Genomic DNA, 15,868 nt, shown 5'->3' with positions numbered 1-15,868 from the left:
TTGTTTGTGTATTTTTGTACAGCTGCACCAGGAGTCACAGCCAGAGAAGAACTATGCATTTACTGTTCATTTATTATTGTTTTAGTCCAGTGGGAAACTTTAAGCCTTTCCAAATCAAAAACACTGTCTGTACTGGCTGATTACATAGAGCTAACTTTGTCTTAACTTCCAACTGCACTACAATATATTAAGTTGAATAATTACACAGTCATTTATATTACAAACAATTTTAATTTTAATCAACTTGGAATTGAGTCCAATGAACTGATGATATTAAGTTAATGATTATAAAAAGCAATTGACACTGAAACAAATTTTAAGTTAAATTAACTTGACATTTAGTGTGTCGTACTTAAAATAGTAATTCCATTCAAATCAAGCATTTAAGTTTAATACACTCAAGTTTTCATTACTTAAATTTTTTAAGCAACGAGTTACCAGAGATTTTTTAAGTCAACTCAACTATCCGGTCTTTACAGTGTGTCTTTCTGGACAACCTGCTTCTGCCACAAAGAATTCAGGTGTTTCAGTTGGACTCCAGACTCTAATGATGCTGCTGAGGCTGTTCTGGTGTGTCACAGACAACCCATTAGAAAAGAAAAGAAAAGAAAGAAAAGAAAGAAAAAGAAAAGAAAAGAAAAGAAAAGGTTCAAAGACTTTCAATAAAACAGTTTAGGAACATTAAACCAGTTCACCTCTGCCTCAGGTGGGTCTGTGTTGGCTCATTCTGCTTCTGTTTTCTGTTAAACTAGTTGGAATGTTTCTTCTCACAGGTGAACTAGAGGAATAATATGGACTCCTCATGTTTTAGTGCTTAACCCATAAAGACCCACGGCTACTTTTGTGGGCACTTCCAAGATATTTTTTTTCCCTATTTGTTTAACCTTTCTTAAGTGATTCGTCAACATTTATTCTAAAATTATCCTGTTTTTTTTGGTTGTTTTTCAGTGTTAAATCCGTATTTTCCTACATCTAATTTGCTGATCATGTGATGTCCATGAAAGCACAGATTAAGATGAGGGTGACTACATTAGAAACAGAAAGTAATAAAGAAAAACTGACTTTTTCAGCAAAAAAATTCAAAAACTAAACATAAAAACAAGTGTGTCCATCCCCTGTCATTGATCCAACTCCGTGGGTTTTACTGGGGAATCAGTGTTGTAGAACAGGGGGGTCCAACCCTGGTCCTGGAGAGGCCCACTATTCCTGCCCGTTTTTAGATGTTTCCCTCTTCCAGTCCACCTGACGGTTGTTCTCAGGCTTCTACAGAGCTTGATGATAGGTTTATCATTTGAATCAGTGTGGTTGGAAGAGGAAAACATCTAAAACATGCAGGATAGTGGCTCTCCAGGACCAGGGTTGGCCACCCCTGTTGTAGAAGATGACGGTGTTTCCACGGTAACTACGGAGCTTCTGAACATCCAAATGGGTCATGTCTGATGACCATGAAAAGATGAAGAACTGTATTTGACACCAATTATTGACATGGATTGATTGGATTAGTGGATCAACAGCAGTGGCAGCTGCTCGTCTTTCAGACAGGGGAAGCTCATTGTCGCTTACATCAAAAAAAATTGTCAAGTTATTTAAATATACATTCATCCCTCTCGTTCCTTTTTAAGAGAATACTCAGTGACCTTATCGTACCAAGTAGGTGTCTTTTCCAGGACCTGGACCAGTGTCCTCTCAATGGCCAGCAGAGCCATATGTATGAATTATGTTAAATTGAAACAAGTTAGTCCAGTGGTTGTGTGTTCTTTCAGGTCAGTAATGAACAGTTCATTTGGTTTCCTGTGATTTCCACAGCAGAATGTGTGACGGTATTAAACTGCACTGTGTCAGTGAAGGGCAGATCTGAAACAGCTGTCAATCAAACGACGATTCAAGCCTTTGGACCCATCCTCCAATCAGCACGTGGAAGCTCACGTCCGGCCCAGCTGAGCTCCGCTCAACGCTCCATTCACCCCCAGAGACACTGAGCGTCCGGGGGCGGGACAACATAGTTGCATTTATGCAATTAGCGTCCAGTTAGAGTCAGTTTAAAACCGTTCCACTCAGTCCATTGAAGTGCATGGACGCTGATCGTCTACGTACAAATGCACTGAGCAGAGATGGAATGAACAAACACAGACACGGGACTGGAGTGAGAAGTGAACAACATCCATTCCACTGATTGGGATCAACTGATTCTGAACCAACTGGTCTGAGAGAGTGAACGTGTTTCCACACAATTTGGAGTCAATGAATGAAAACAACACTGAACAGATATTGAGCATTTAATGAGAGTCATTTTAGGGAAGAGGAGCTTCCCACTGCGGTCTGACACCACACCTGTGATCAACAGGTATTAACCAGTTTAACAAGTGATAAATAGTATCCTTCAACCATTCACTCATGTATGCAACAAATCATTGCCAAACAGGCACTTTTCCAGAAAAGATGAAAATAGCTAAGTGATTCCAGTTTATAAAAATGGTGATAAGCACATGGTGTCAAATTACAGACCGGTGCACTGTTACCACAGTTTTCTAAATTCTTGAGAAACTGTTTGTAAAGAGGTTAGATGACTACGTAGATAATATAGGATAGTAAATGATCATCAGTACGGATTTAGGAAAAAACACGATCACATCTTTAGCAGTAATGGAATTTGCAGAAAATATAGCAACAGCGGTGGATCAGAAACAACATACTGTTGGTGTTTTTATTGATTTAAGGAAAGCATTTGACACAATTGATCACTCAATATTACTCCAGAAATGTGAAATGTATGGTATGAGAGGTGTGGCACAAAACTGGTTAAAAAGTTATTTAGAAAATAGGTCTCAGTATGTATCAATTGGAAATACAAATTCACAACTTAGAAAAGTAACATGTGGGGTCCCACAAGGTTCAGTTCTGGGACCCAAGTATTTATACTTTATTTAAATGATATTTTTATGGCATCTAGTGAGTGTAAAATTTACAATATTTGCAGAAGATACTAATTTGCTTTATTCGGGAGCAAATATGAAACCAAATATTAGAAACGGGGGAAAAGGAATTGGTCAAGTTAAAAAAATGGTTTGACGTAAATAAGTGTCACTTAATGAAGATAAAACAAATTTATGGTTTTTGGTGGTGCTAGGGTAAATTATGATTATAAAACTGAAATTAATGAAAATTGAAATTGAAAGGGTGTATAAAACAAAATTTTTGGGAGTGATTATTGACCATAAACTCTGTTGGAAACCACAAATAGAATATATCAAATGCAAAATGTCCAAGGCTGTTGCGATTCTTTATAAAACTCGGGACTTGTTAAGCAAAAAATGTTTGCATATGTTGTATTGTAATGCCATATATGTCAGACTGTGTGGAAATATGGGCCAATGTGTATAAAACTAATTTAGACCCGATAATTAAACTCCAAAAAAAAGCTATTAGAGTCATAAACAAAGCTGGTTATCTCCAATCAAGTAATCTACTTTTTGTAGAATCTGGTTTACTAAAATTTTTTCAATATTGTATATTTAAAAACAATGGAATTTATGTTTCGCGTTTAAAAGTAAACAACCTTCCTTTTTGTATTCAGAAAATTTTAAGTTAAGAGAAGGACATTATAATTTAAGAGGGATGTTTGTGTTTGAAAAGTGTAAGTAAGAACAAACGTTAAATATCACAGTGTTTCAGTTATTGGTGTCAAGCTATGGAACAAACTGAAGGATATGAAGTGAAACTGTGTAGCTCACTGTTGAGTTTTCAAAAAGAATTTAATTGTCAAATTATGAAGGGCTATGAAAGTAATATGATTACAAAATGACTTATAACACTGAATGTAGTATAATTGTGTCTAAGTATTTATCTGCTGCAACTTCAGGTGGGACTAAGGATGGAACAGGAGAAGCAGAAATAAGCCTCCGGCTTCAGCTTCTTCCTTTTTTCAGTTACAAAATGTTTAATTTTATGTTTGTTTGTTTTTAAATATGTATGTGTTTTGTATTTTGTATTTAACTGAAATAAACATTCATTCATTCATTCAGTTTAGATTAGTAGATGGTTTAGGTTGCCGATGGATGTTTGGGTCTTTAGGGTTTAATGTGTTATTTGACAAATTAACACAAACAGCTGATTCAGATTGGTCAGTCTAAGGTTAGTACTGGTACTAAATAAAACAACAACACAACAATTTCCCATGGGATTAAGAAAGTATTTATGATTCTGATTCAGTCGGAAAACTTAGGATTGATCGTTTTGACTAAAAAAAACATAGAGATGATTTCATTATTAGAGGCAGTTTGAGATACTTTGTTCTTCATAATCACATTTCCTGGACTTCTTTAGGGTAAAGCTCAAAAAGACCAAGACCTTTAAGTGAGAACATTTGACTCATTCCGTGCGTTTCCATGACAACTGTTCTTCCTGGTTTAATCTGATTAAAGGTTGGATCCTATTTCAGATGTCCATGTAAACACCTTATTCCAGTTGAAAAGAAAAGTTCAGATTAAATTTAAACCTGATTAAAGTCAGTGGTTTAATCCTCTTTTAACTGCACTCTAAATTCTTCCTGGACATGTAAAGCCCTTTATTTCCGTTTGGACTTTATTCCTTCCATTCTGCACATGCTCAGTGTCTTGTCCTGTTGCGATGACGCACACATTCTGCGCTGGTGGAAGATCTGCACTGCAGTCTAGTCTTCCCAAAGCGTTCCAGTGGAATATTCTGATGGATCTACCAGCCTGGAAAACCCTGAAGGAACAGTTCAACACTGGCTTTGGATTCATTCATTTGTCCTGAACTAATGAGTTCCACAAGTGGGACAAACAGTTGAACTGCAGCCCTAACGTTAGCTTAGCTTAGCCTAGCTTAGCATAATGGCTTCATTCCTCTGCTCAGACGTAGCCAGGCTTTAGAGGTGATTTGTAGTATTTTAGGAGTGATTTTGGTGAATTCAGTTCTCCCTAATCATTCCTTTAGTCCGCTGGGGTCAATATGATCACAAAACTGAGGCTCAGATCATGGTCATGTGACTTACTGCAGGAAGAAAATCTGGGAAATAAAAACTAATGCAAAGCTAAAACGCTAAAGCAAAGCTAATTTAGCGCATGCATCCCGTCCAACAAAAAGACTTTCCAACTTCCGTCAACACAACAGTCCACAGATTGTATGAGTGCAGGAAGTCGCAGATCTGAAGAAATAATTAGAGAGAATCGGATTTCACAAACTCACTGACAAAAGACGACAAATCACCTTCAAAAAACTGGCTACGTGTGACCATGGAAATGCAGTGACTATGCTAAGCTAAGCTAACAGAAGGGCTAAGCTAACAGAAGGGCTGCCAGAACTGAATAAACGTTTCTCATGTAAACCTTTATTTTTTAACATTTCCATGGAAACAGAAGAGAAAGTACTTTAGTTCTGGATTAATTTCTTCTGGAAAAATAAATCGGATTTCAAAAACATCATGAAACAGTACCCATTATTAGAGGCAGTTTGAGATACTTTGTTTCTTCATTATCACATTTCCTGGACTTCTTTTAGGGTAAAACTCAAAAAAGTCCCAGACCTTTAAGTGACAACATTTGACTCATTGTTTATCTGTGTTCTTAATGAGCCACACACCGTTTCCATCAGCCGCCGCTGGCATCTGTAGGCCCATCAGTCTGGATCAGTTGAGGACTGTAACGGACAAATTCATCTCAGTTAATGAAGACACTTAACAAAGCTGTTTTTTTTTTTTTTGTGACGTAGAAGAGCCCCCAGAAGCGCTTGGAAAAATACTGCTTGTCTGGTAACTTATCTAATTGCCACAGTGCATCACCTCAGCGTTAGATTTCCTTTATTAGTTTTCCGAGCCCAAACGAGGCTCATTAGCCGGCTCGCTCTAATTAGAGGACATATATCAGAACACTCGAGGGTTTCTCACACACTGCATGCTGGGAAAAATGAAATGCCATTAATCAATCCGGGCCTCTTTTTTTTTTTAAAGTTCTGGACAATGGAAACAACGAATTGCTGATTGAGTCAGTGATGCAGAAATGAAGTTTGTTCTAAGCACAAATAAATAAGTTGGGAAACCACCGGAGCGTTGCAGACACTCTGTCGTCAAAACAAACTCAAACATTTTAGTTGGTGAATTTCCTCGAGTCCACTTAATTGCCTCAAACAAAAAACGTCGCAGGCAATTAAGTGGACACGCTTGACGCAACAGAGGCAGTGTGTCGACTGCAGGTAAAGACGTCGTACATGGCAGGAAAAGAAATGAACCTGGAGATGATCCAGGTACGAGACCTCCTCATCCCCACTGGAAAAGACCATTGTGTGATTTTCAAACGCATTTTGACGAGTTCACACAAGCTTCTTTTAGAACAGGCGCTGTCGTCAGGCAAATCATGCCATTTCTGTTTCCAGAGCCACTCTCCGACAGTGTCACACAGCGTTGGAGACAGTCATGCATTTTAACAGCTTTCATGTCATCTTCTCAAGTGATTTTATTACCCTCAGGGATAGTTTTTTTTTTTTTTTTTTTTTTTTCAGTCAGCTGCAACATGTTTTTGTTTCATCCCGCCTGGTTTAGAGGAACAGACGCTGTTCATACTTTTGAAGGAAAACCCAGTGTCTATGTAGATATCAACACAAATATTTCCCTTATTTTAATTATTCATTGAGATAGTTATTTCAAATGCTGAAGTTATTACTTTGATATGTCATTCATCAGTGGTGGAGTATAGTCATAATGTTATGGGCCTAAAGTTGTAATACTGAGAGAAAATTGAGGAGAATATTATTTATGAATTTTGAGAACAGAGGGATAATCCTATGAGTTACAATATTTTGAGAAATATTTCTTCAGGCTCCGGCAGGGCTGCCCTTTGGTACCGGTTCTGTTCATTATTTTTATGGACAGAATTTCTAGGCACAGCCAGGGGCCGGAGGGGGTCCGGTTTGGGGACCACAGGATTCTATCTCTGCTTTTGCAGATGGCGTCGTCCTGTCGGCCTCATCGAACCTGGACCTTCAGCGTGCACCCAAGTGTGAAGCGAGTGGGATGAGGATCAGCACCTCCAAATCCGAGGCCATGGTTCTCAACCGGAAAAAGGTGGTTTGCCCTCTCCGGGTTGGTGGGGAGTCTTTGCCCCAAGTGGAGGAGTTCCAGTATCTGAGTCTGGTTCACAAGTGAGGGAAGGATGGAGCATGAGTTTGACAGGTGGATGGGTGCAGCGTCTGCAGTGATGCGGTCACTGTACCGGTCTGGCTTGGTGAAGAAGGAGCTGAGCCGAGAGGAGAAGCTCCGGATTTACCGGTCAGTCTACGTTCCTACCCTCACCTATGGTCATGAGCTTTGGGTCAGGACCGAAAGGACCAGATCCTGGATATAAGTGGTCCAAATGAGTTTCCTCTGTAGGGTGGCTGGCGCACCCTTAGGGACAGGGGAGGAGCTCAGAGTTGAACCGCTGCTCCTCCACATCCAGAGGAACCAGCTGAGGTGGATCAGACATCTGGTCCAGATCCTCCTGGATTCCTCCCTGGGGAGAGGTTCTGGGCATGTCCCACCGGGAGGAGACCTGAGGGAAGACCTAGGACACACTGGAGAGACTATGTCTGTGGACTGGACTGGGAATGCCTCAGGGTTCCCCCGGAAGAGCATCCCTGCTTAGACTGTTACCCCCGTGACCCGGCCCCGGATAAGAGGAAGATAATGGATGGATGGATATTTCTTCATACTAAAAGATTAAAGTCTTTTCAGAGTAATTTTGAACACTCAAGTTCCAAGTTCAACAAAATGGCAAAATCTATATTATAAAATGGAAGTGTACTGTGTGTGTGTGTGTGTGTGTGTGTCGGGCATCACACTAAATCTGTACAGGACTGACAGCTGCAATTTGTCAAACTTATGTATTTTTGGTCAAGGAAAAGAAAACGGCAAGTTGATAGGACCAATATTTTGGGAGATATCAGTCATTTTGGAATATGATAGTCTTACAGTAACACTGCTATGACCAGAATCATAGCATCATTGAAGTACGATACCTAGAAGTACTATACTATAGAAGTGGGTTACCTAGCAACAGATAAACAACAGGACCCACGTTGCCATGGTGTCAGATTTCCTGTGCAGAAACGGACATGTCAGCTGAGGGTTATCACACAAAACCCAGAAAAGCTGACTGCTGCAGTTTGGCTTCAGTTTTATGTCAGTACTTCTAAAATACTGACTCCCATCTGTTCCTAAAGTCAGCTCTGCCCAGCATCACAACTACACATCTACAACCCAGGGTTCCCCACAGGTCAGTACGCTAGTTATCAGTAAAAAACTGACATAACGTAGAACTGAGATTTATGATGAAGTCACAGTTTTTCAGGAAAGTTCAAATGTCAGAAGAGCGAAGCTGTAATAATTTACATTACAAGGATATTACAAGAACTGTCCTAATGTTCTTAGAACTAAGCTTGAAACATTCATGAAAAAAAGAAACATGTTTCAAGCACAGAGAGACCAACAGGACAACATCTAGGACCACTGAGATGAGATCTAGGACCACTGAGATGAGATCTAGGACCACTGAGACAAGATCTAGGACCACCGAGATGAGATCTAGGACCACTGAGATGAGATCTAGGACCACTGAGACGAGATCTAGGACCACTGAGATGAGATCTAGGACCAATGGGATGAGATCTAAGACCACTGAGATGAGATCTAGGACCACCAAGATGAGCTATAGGGCCAACGAGATGACATCTAGGACCAACTGGACGAGATCTAGGACCAACAGGACTGTGCAGAGAAGTTGCAAGTGACGTATCACTGGTCTACAATTTTTTAGAAATGATTTGCTTCAGACATTAAATGTGCTAAATGTTACGTATTTTAATAAGATTAATTGGAAAATAAATGACAAAAGTGCCGGTTTGCTGATGTTTTCAAGGTATATGATTAAGTGTTATTACACATATATATTGGTTTATGTACATTTCTATAATAGTTTTATAAATCTTCCACTAAATAGAACCTGTAAAGTGAATGTATTCTAATGTGCAGACAGTGTTTTGAAGTAGATCTTGTAGCTCTGAGACAAATATTCCTTTTGAGTCAAACCCATTCTCTTGTTAATTCTTGAGTTTCCCATTTTGACCCAAGGCTGTATCTTGGAAAGTTCAGCCAAGCAGCATTTTTGACTTGATTTTTCTTTATCAGTGACTCTCATGAAGTAAAATTTCATTACTTTTATTCTGGAAGCATTTTCCTTGCAGACCAGTGTATTCAGCCCTACAGACCCTAGTCCAGTGGTTTCCAACCTTTTTTGGCTCCTGACTCCATTTTAACATCACAAATTTCTGGCGACCCCAGACATTCAAAACAGACTTTTTCTCTTAGATGTCTTAGCGGGGCCAGGCGGGTGAAGAAATCTTTCCATTCTGTGTTTGGTCAGGTTTTGACTGTTGTCCAAGCAGGTTGAAGCGTAGTTACGCATGTGGTCACATGATCAGGTCAATCCAGATATGCCCTTTCAGATCTTATATCCTGCATTTTATTTGAACTGGATTTTTATGAAGAAAAATGTGTGGTGTTTAAATTAGAATGAAATATATATTGAATCATCAGAAATATTCTTTTATTAGTAATTTGTTAAAATTTATTTTTTTTTGATCAATTACTAGAAATTTCAGGTGACCCCATACGAATTCCATCCAACCCCACGTGGGGTCCCGACTCCAAGGTTGAAAAACACCGCCCTGGTGGGAAGATGAAGGGCTTCCATTGTCCCCCTAACAAGACATTTAACCATCACAATTACTCTGAAGCCGTTTAACCCTTTCATGCACAGTGGTCACTCCAGTGGTCACTCCAGTGGTCAGTTCTTCTCCAGCTGTTCTCTTGTATATTCATGGGTTTTGTTGTTTTAGTTCCATATCAGCCACACAGTAGACAACTTCTGCACCATCCATACACGTAGTCAGACCGTTCCTGTAACTTTGCTGTTCTTCATAAACCTGATCTGCACTAACACGTTTAATATTCATTGCTTGGTATTGTTATTAGTCTGTAACTAGAAGCACTCGGAGAGCGCAGACCTCCGCCAAGGCTGATCAGTGGCCCCCCCCGTGGGCCCCCTCACCCCCGATCACCACCAAAATTTAATCATTTCTTCCTTATCCCATTTCCAACAAACCCTGAAAATTTCATCCAAATCTGTCTATAACTTTTTGAGTTATGTTGCACACTAACGATCAGTGCTCCCCCCCGTGGGCCCCCCCCCCCCCGATCACCACCAAAATTTAATCATTTCTTCCTTATCCCATTTCCAACAAACCCTGAAAATTTCATCCAAATCTGTCTATAACTTTTTGAGTTATGTTGCAAACTAACGGACAGACAAACAGACAAACAAACAAACAGACAAACAAACAAACAAACAAACAAACCCTGGCAAAAACATAACCTCCTTGGCGGAGGTAATAATTAAAGGTAGGGTAGAAAATCCTGGAAAAACGGTTCCAGCAAACTAGAGTTTGAAAATACACAATTCAAAAGTCCAAACCCTGACGCCTCCAGAGTACTGGACTGTACTCGCAGAGGGGGGAGGGACAAATGGCAGTCAAGTTTGACTGACATATCACCATTTAATCATTCGATGGGCCTGTTAGAATGATTGGATGGTGTTTTTTCAGTCCTCTCCACAGGTGTCTGCATTTTTTTAAATTTTTTTGTTAGAGCTTTTAATTAAGTGGTTGCAAATCTGGGGTGTGAAGGGGATTTTAAGCAATATAGGAAAAAAAAAATGCTTCAGGAAAACATCTCCTACCCTATCTTTAACAGGTTTTTTTTTTTTAACAAAAAAGTATTTTTTTTCTTGCATATTGTCTTTATTAAAGTATGTTAAAATGTGAGAAAACATCGTGTTAGCTCCATTAAAAATGTTTTTATTTCATAGTTTTCATACAGTATATCAGTAAATATTTTTCTTTGCTTCAAAAATTCAATCTATGATGTCCAGCTGAGTGGACATTTTTGCAACTCCATGAAAAATAGGTTCATAAAAAATTTTTAATCGCTTTGTTTTTTTAATGCCTAGAGGAATAACAACACTCAGGAAAAAAAAAAAAATCTTGATTAAGGCTTTCACAATTCATGCATGAAAGGGTTAATTACCGTAAAAATCTCACACAGTTCTCCTTTAACCTTTTCATCCATGAAAGGGTTAAAGGACATGATACGAACAGACATAAAGTAGACGCTCATCAGAAAGTCGGACACATGAGCAGCATGTGTGACATGAAGTGACAGGAAAAAGGAAACGAGTCTTTTTGACACTGGATGATCTTCCTGTCTGTGGGATGACAGAGGTGAGGTGTGGTGATGAACCCACGTCCAGCCAACCTCCACTGCGGTTCATCTGGACGCCTCCGCCAGCCTCACCTGCAGCTGCTTTTACTCAGACTACTCCAGTGAGAGCACACACACACACACACACACACACACACACACACACTCTTGATGTTAAAGTGACTTTTCCCACCACTGTAATAACTTTACAAAGTGAAAAAATGTCAGTGTGCCATTTTTCAAACCTGTTGGACGACCTGCAGCTCCAGCTTTAAGTTCATGTCTGGGATCATCCGAACAGTCTGACACCAGTGGATTCAATGCATACAACTATTTAGAACTTGGTTTGGATCTTTGGTTAAAACAGGTCATAAAGAGGAGAAGAGTTTGTTTTGAATTTTGTCTTCATTTAATGTCCTGTGGAACGTCCAGGTCCTGGAGTCTGTGGTGAGTTTAAGGCCTGGACCTGTTGGTTATGAAAGAGCTGCAGCACCTGAAACCGACCACAATGAACATCTGACTATGGTGGCCCAGAAGTGCAACAGGCCAAAAAATTATCCACTATAAGAAAAAAAGAGAGCAGCCCAAAAAATTATCCACTATAAGAAAAAAAGAGAGCAGCCCAAAAAATTATCCACTATAAGAAAAAAGAGAAAGCAGCCCAAAAAATTATCCACTATAAGAAAAAAAAGAGAGTTGCCCAAAAAATTATCCAGTATAAGAAAAAAAGAGAACAGCCCAAAAAATTATCCACTATAAGAAAAAAAAGAGAGTTGCCCAAAAAATTATCCACTATAAGAAAAAAAGAGAACAGCCCAAAAAATTATCCACTATAAGAAAAAAAAGAGAACAGCCCAAAAAATTATCCACTATAAGAAAAAAAGAGAGCAGCCCAAAAATTATCCACTATAAAAAAAAAGAGAGAGAACAGCCCAAAAAATTATCCACTATAAGAAAAAACAAGAGAGCAGCCCAAAAAATTATCCACTATAAAAAAAAAAAGAGAGAGAACAGCCCAAAAAATTATCCACTATAAGAAAAAAAAAAAAAATCATCCACCTTTTCAGTTAAGGGGGCACTGTTTACCTGAAAGGTCTCTTGCTTTAAAATCAAGACCATCACAAAAAAATAAAAGCTAATGCTAAGGCTAAACAGCGCCCCCTTAATTGAAAAGGTGAATGATGTTTTTTTTTTTTTTTTTGTCTTATAGTGGATACTTTTTTGGGCTGTTCTCTTTTTTGCTGTAATTAATCCTGGAATTCAAATGGGGTCATCTGAAATTAAAAAAAAAAACAAAAAACAAAAACGTATTAATAAAAAATCTGTGGTGAGTTGACAGAGCCAATCCCAATCCATATCAGACAAACTGTGGTTGTGAAACTGCAGCACTGTGGTTCTGTTTGTGTGTCACATGTTCACTGTGGTCAGTTTCAGATGCTGCAGCTCTTTCATAATTCATAGTTTCAGTTCTTGTTTGTTCAGTATTAATTGTCCTCCTTGTAAATCCCAGCTGGACTGACTGGACAGATCCTGAGCCTTTAATCTACACCTGGATTTACTGCCTCTGTCCACAATAATAGACATTATATAGACCACAGGTGTCAAACATGTGGCCCGGGGGCCAAATGTGGCCCACCAAAGGATCCAATCTGGCCCCTGAATTTGTGAAATGCAGAAATTACACTGAAGATATTAACAATCAAGGATGTTCAAATCATTTTAGGTCAGTTTAATCTCCAGTGGGTCAGACCAGTAAAATACTATGATAATAACCTATAAATAATGAAAAACACAAATTTTTCTCTTTGTTGTACTGTAAAAAAAAAAAAAAAAAAAAAAAAAAAAAAAAGTAAAATTACACAAAAATGTTTACATTTACAGACTAGCCTTTTACAAAAAATGTGAATTACCTGAAATTTCTTAAGAGAAGCCAGTGGAATTTTACTAATATTCTGCCTGTTACTAAATGTTTTGTGTATTTGTAGATCCACTGTGATCTGTAAGTTGTGATGCACATGTGGAAATGATAAACTGAGCTGTAACATTGTTAATATTGCACTTATTTTTCTTCAGAATTTTCAGGTTGTTCATATTTGTTCATGTTATGTTCAAGTACGGTTCGTAGATGTAAACATTTTCATTATTGAGTTTGACTTTTTTCACTCAAAAACATAGAAAAAAACTTTGGAGTTGACATTATTTATAAGCTCTTATCCTATGATTCATATTATTTTACTGGTCCGGCCCACTGTAGATCATATTAGGCTGAATGTGGAACTGAACTAAAATGAGTCTGACACTCCTGACATAGACTCAGTGTCTTCTAACATTAACACTTATTTGCAACATAGTACAGCAAACTATTACATGATCAAAAACAAATGAATTGGAGAAAAAAAAGCGTCTGTTTTGAATGTCTGGGGTCACCAGTGATGTATTATATTAAAATGGGGTCAGGAGCCAAAAAAGGTTGGAACAGTGTGCTTTAAATCATGTATTTATTTGTGAAACTCTTCCAAACAGTGTGTTCTGTTCACAGACGCACAAACCTAAAGCCAACCACAGACTCACACCGCACTACACACTAATTACACACTCACAAACGCTCAATACGCACAAATCTGTGAAATCTTGAAGTTTTAATCCTATCACTGTCTAAAATCCGACTCATCGGGGGGGTTAGCTGTCCTGCAGACCTGTCAATCAAAGTCGGGCATGGCAGAAATCTAAGCTTCTGTCGGACCTGATCTGATTAATGGGAAAGATTTAAAGACAAACCTGAACTCTGACCTGTGTTAAATAGTCCAGAGAGAAAGAATGAGACTGGAATGACAGAAAATATACGGACTTAGTGTTTTTAGAAAGAAGTTCAAAGTGGATCTATGTGAGTCAACCCCAGTGATGTTCCAAATGTCAGATAGTTCCACATTAGATTCATTCTGGAGCTGACCCCTGACCCCTGACCCTTTGGCTAGTGCATTAATGTAAGCAAACACCAAAGTTTTGTTTGTTTGTTTTTTCTTCATTTGTGTAACAATAACTTATAACTTATAACTCCATTTGTTTTGCTCTTTATCCTCAAACAGAAAGTGGACGATCAACAGCTGAATGTATTTCTGTACTGCAGTATATTAAATAGAGCGATGAACACAAATGGACCCACAAACACTACATGAGGTCACCTTCAGTGGTGCGTTCAAGGACGCCCTATGTCCAGGCTGAAGGGAAAAAGTCTTGCATTTATAAATGTTTTCAGTAACACTTTATAATAAGTCCACACTATGAACCATTAGTTAAGCATTAATAAATACTGAATTCATCATTTATAAAGCATATTTATGACATGGATACTCATTAATATATGGTTTATAAGCACAGTTCTAATGGGTTTACTCATCATTGATAAGCTCATCTACAATGTGCTTAATGATTGTATTTTCATACTTTATAAATTACGGATTCACCATTTAAACCTTTAGTATTGCATCACTTACAAACCAGTTGTGATGTGCATTTGTGCTCACACATACACTGTTCACACATGCACTAATGGTGAGTGAATATGTTAGTGTGTATTTTATACTAACTCACACATTTCATTTTCCAAAACATTTATAACTGTGCTTATAAACCATATATTAATGAATAGTCATGTCAGAAATATGCTTTATAAATGATGAATTCAGTATTTATTAATGCTTAACTAATGCTTCATAGTGTGAACTTATTATAAAGTGTTTCCATGTTTTCATCTGAGAGCAAATCCTTTACAAAAGTGACTGAAGGTGGAGGAGGTGGATTCCATTCCAGCTCCACTTCACACTATCATCCAGTTAGAACGGAGCTGTCTGTCCTCTGTAGAACTGCAGAATTTAAAAAAAGACCTTAAAGTCCTTTGTAATCCTAAACAGCAGCCATTACCAACAGCTAAGGACATTACACAAGTTTAGAAAAATGGAGCCGTGAAGTCAAAACATACTTTCATTTGAAAATATACATTTTACTGTCATTTGAAATGTTATGATGTCCCTTTTACAGTTACAAAAACCAGTGTCACCGATGCACACTGGAAACATATTAACCCTTTGATGCAAGAATTATGACAACCTTAGCCAAGATGATTTTCCTGAGGGTTTTTATTCCTCTTTAGGCATGAAAAAAACAATACGATCAAGTTTTTTTTTTTTTTTAAGGAGTTACAAAAATGTCCACTCAGCTGGACACCACGCATTTAATTTTTGAAGCAAAGAAACATGTATTTAAAACCTAATATCAGAAAGTAGTTGTTTTTCCATTGACCCTCAAACTGTGCAAATATAACTTGCACATAAAAATTTACCTAATGAAAAAAAGACAATTTTGCCAAAAGTCTCATTTTTCGATTACAAGTTTTTGTGCCGACAAGAGGTGGTTTTTTTGGGCGTAGTGCAAGTGGTATATCATTCGCAACTACAGTCAGGTGAATTAAAAAAACAGATGTTGACGGACGCTACAACAAGAGAAGAAGAAACATGTGTGTGTATGTGTGGACACACCAGGAAACCATGTCATTTTTTAATT

The sequence above is a fragment of the Sphaeramia orbicularis genome, chromosome 7, assembly GCF_902148855.1.
Source record: "Sphaeramia orbicularis chromosome 7, fSphaOr1.1, whole genome shotgun sequence".
In the NCBI taxonomy this organism is placed as follows: domain Eukaryota; kingdom Metazoa; phylum Chordata; class Actinopteri; order Kurtiformes; family Apogonidae; genus Sphaeramia; species Sphaeramia orbicularis.
Note: the sequence above shows the minus strand (reverse complement) of the source record.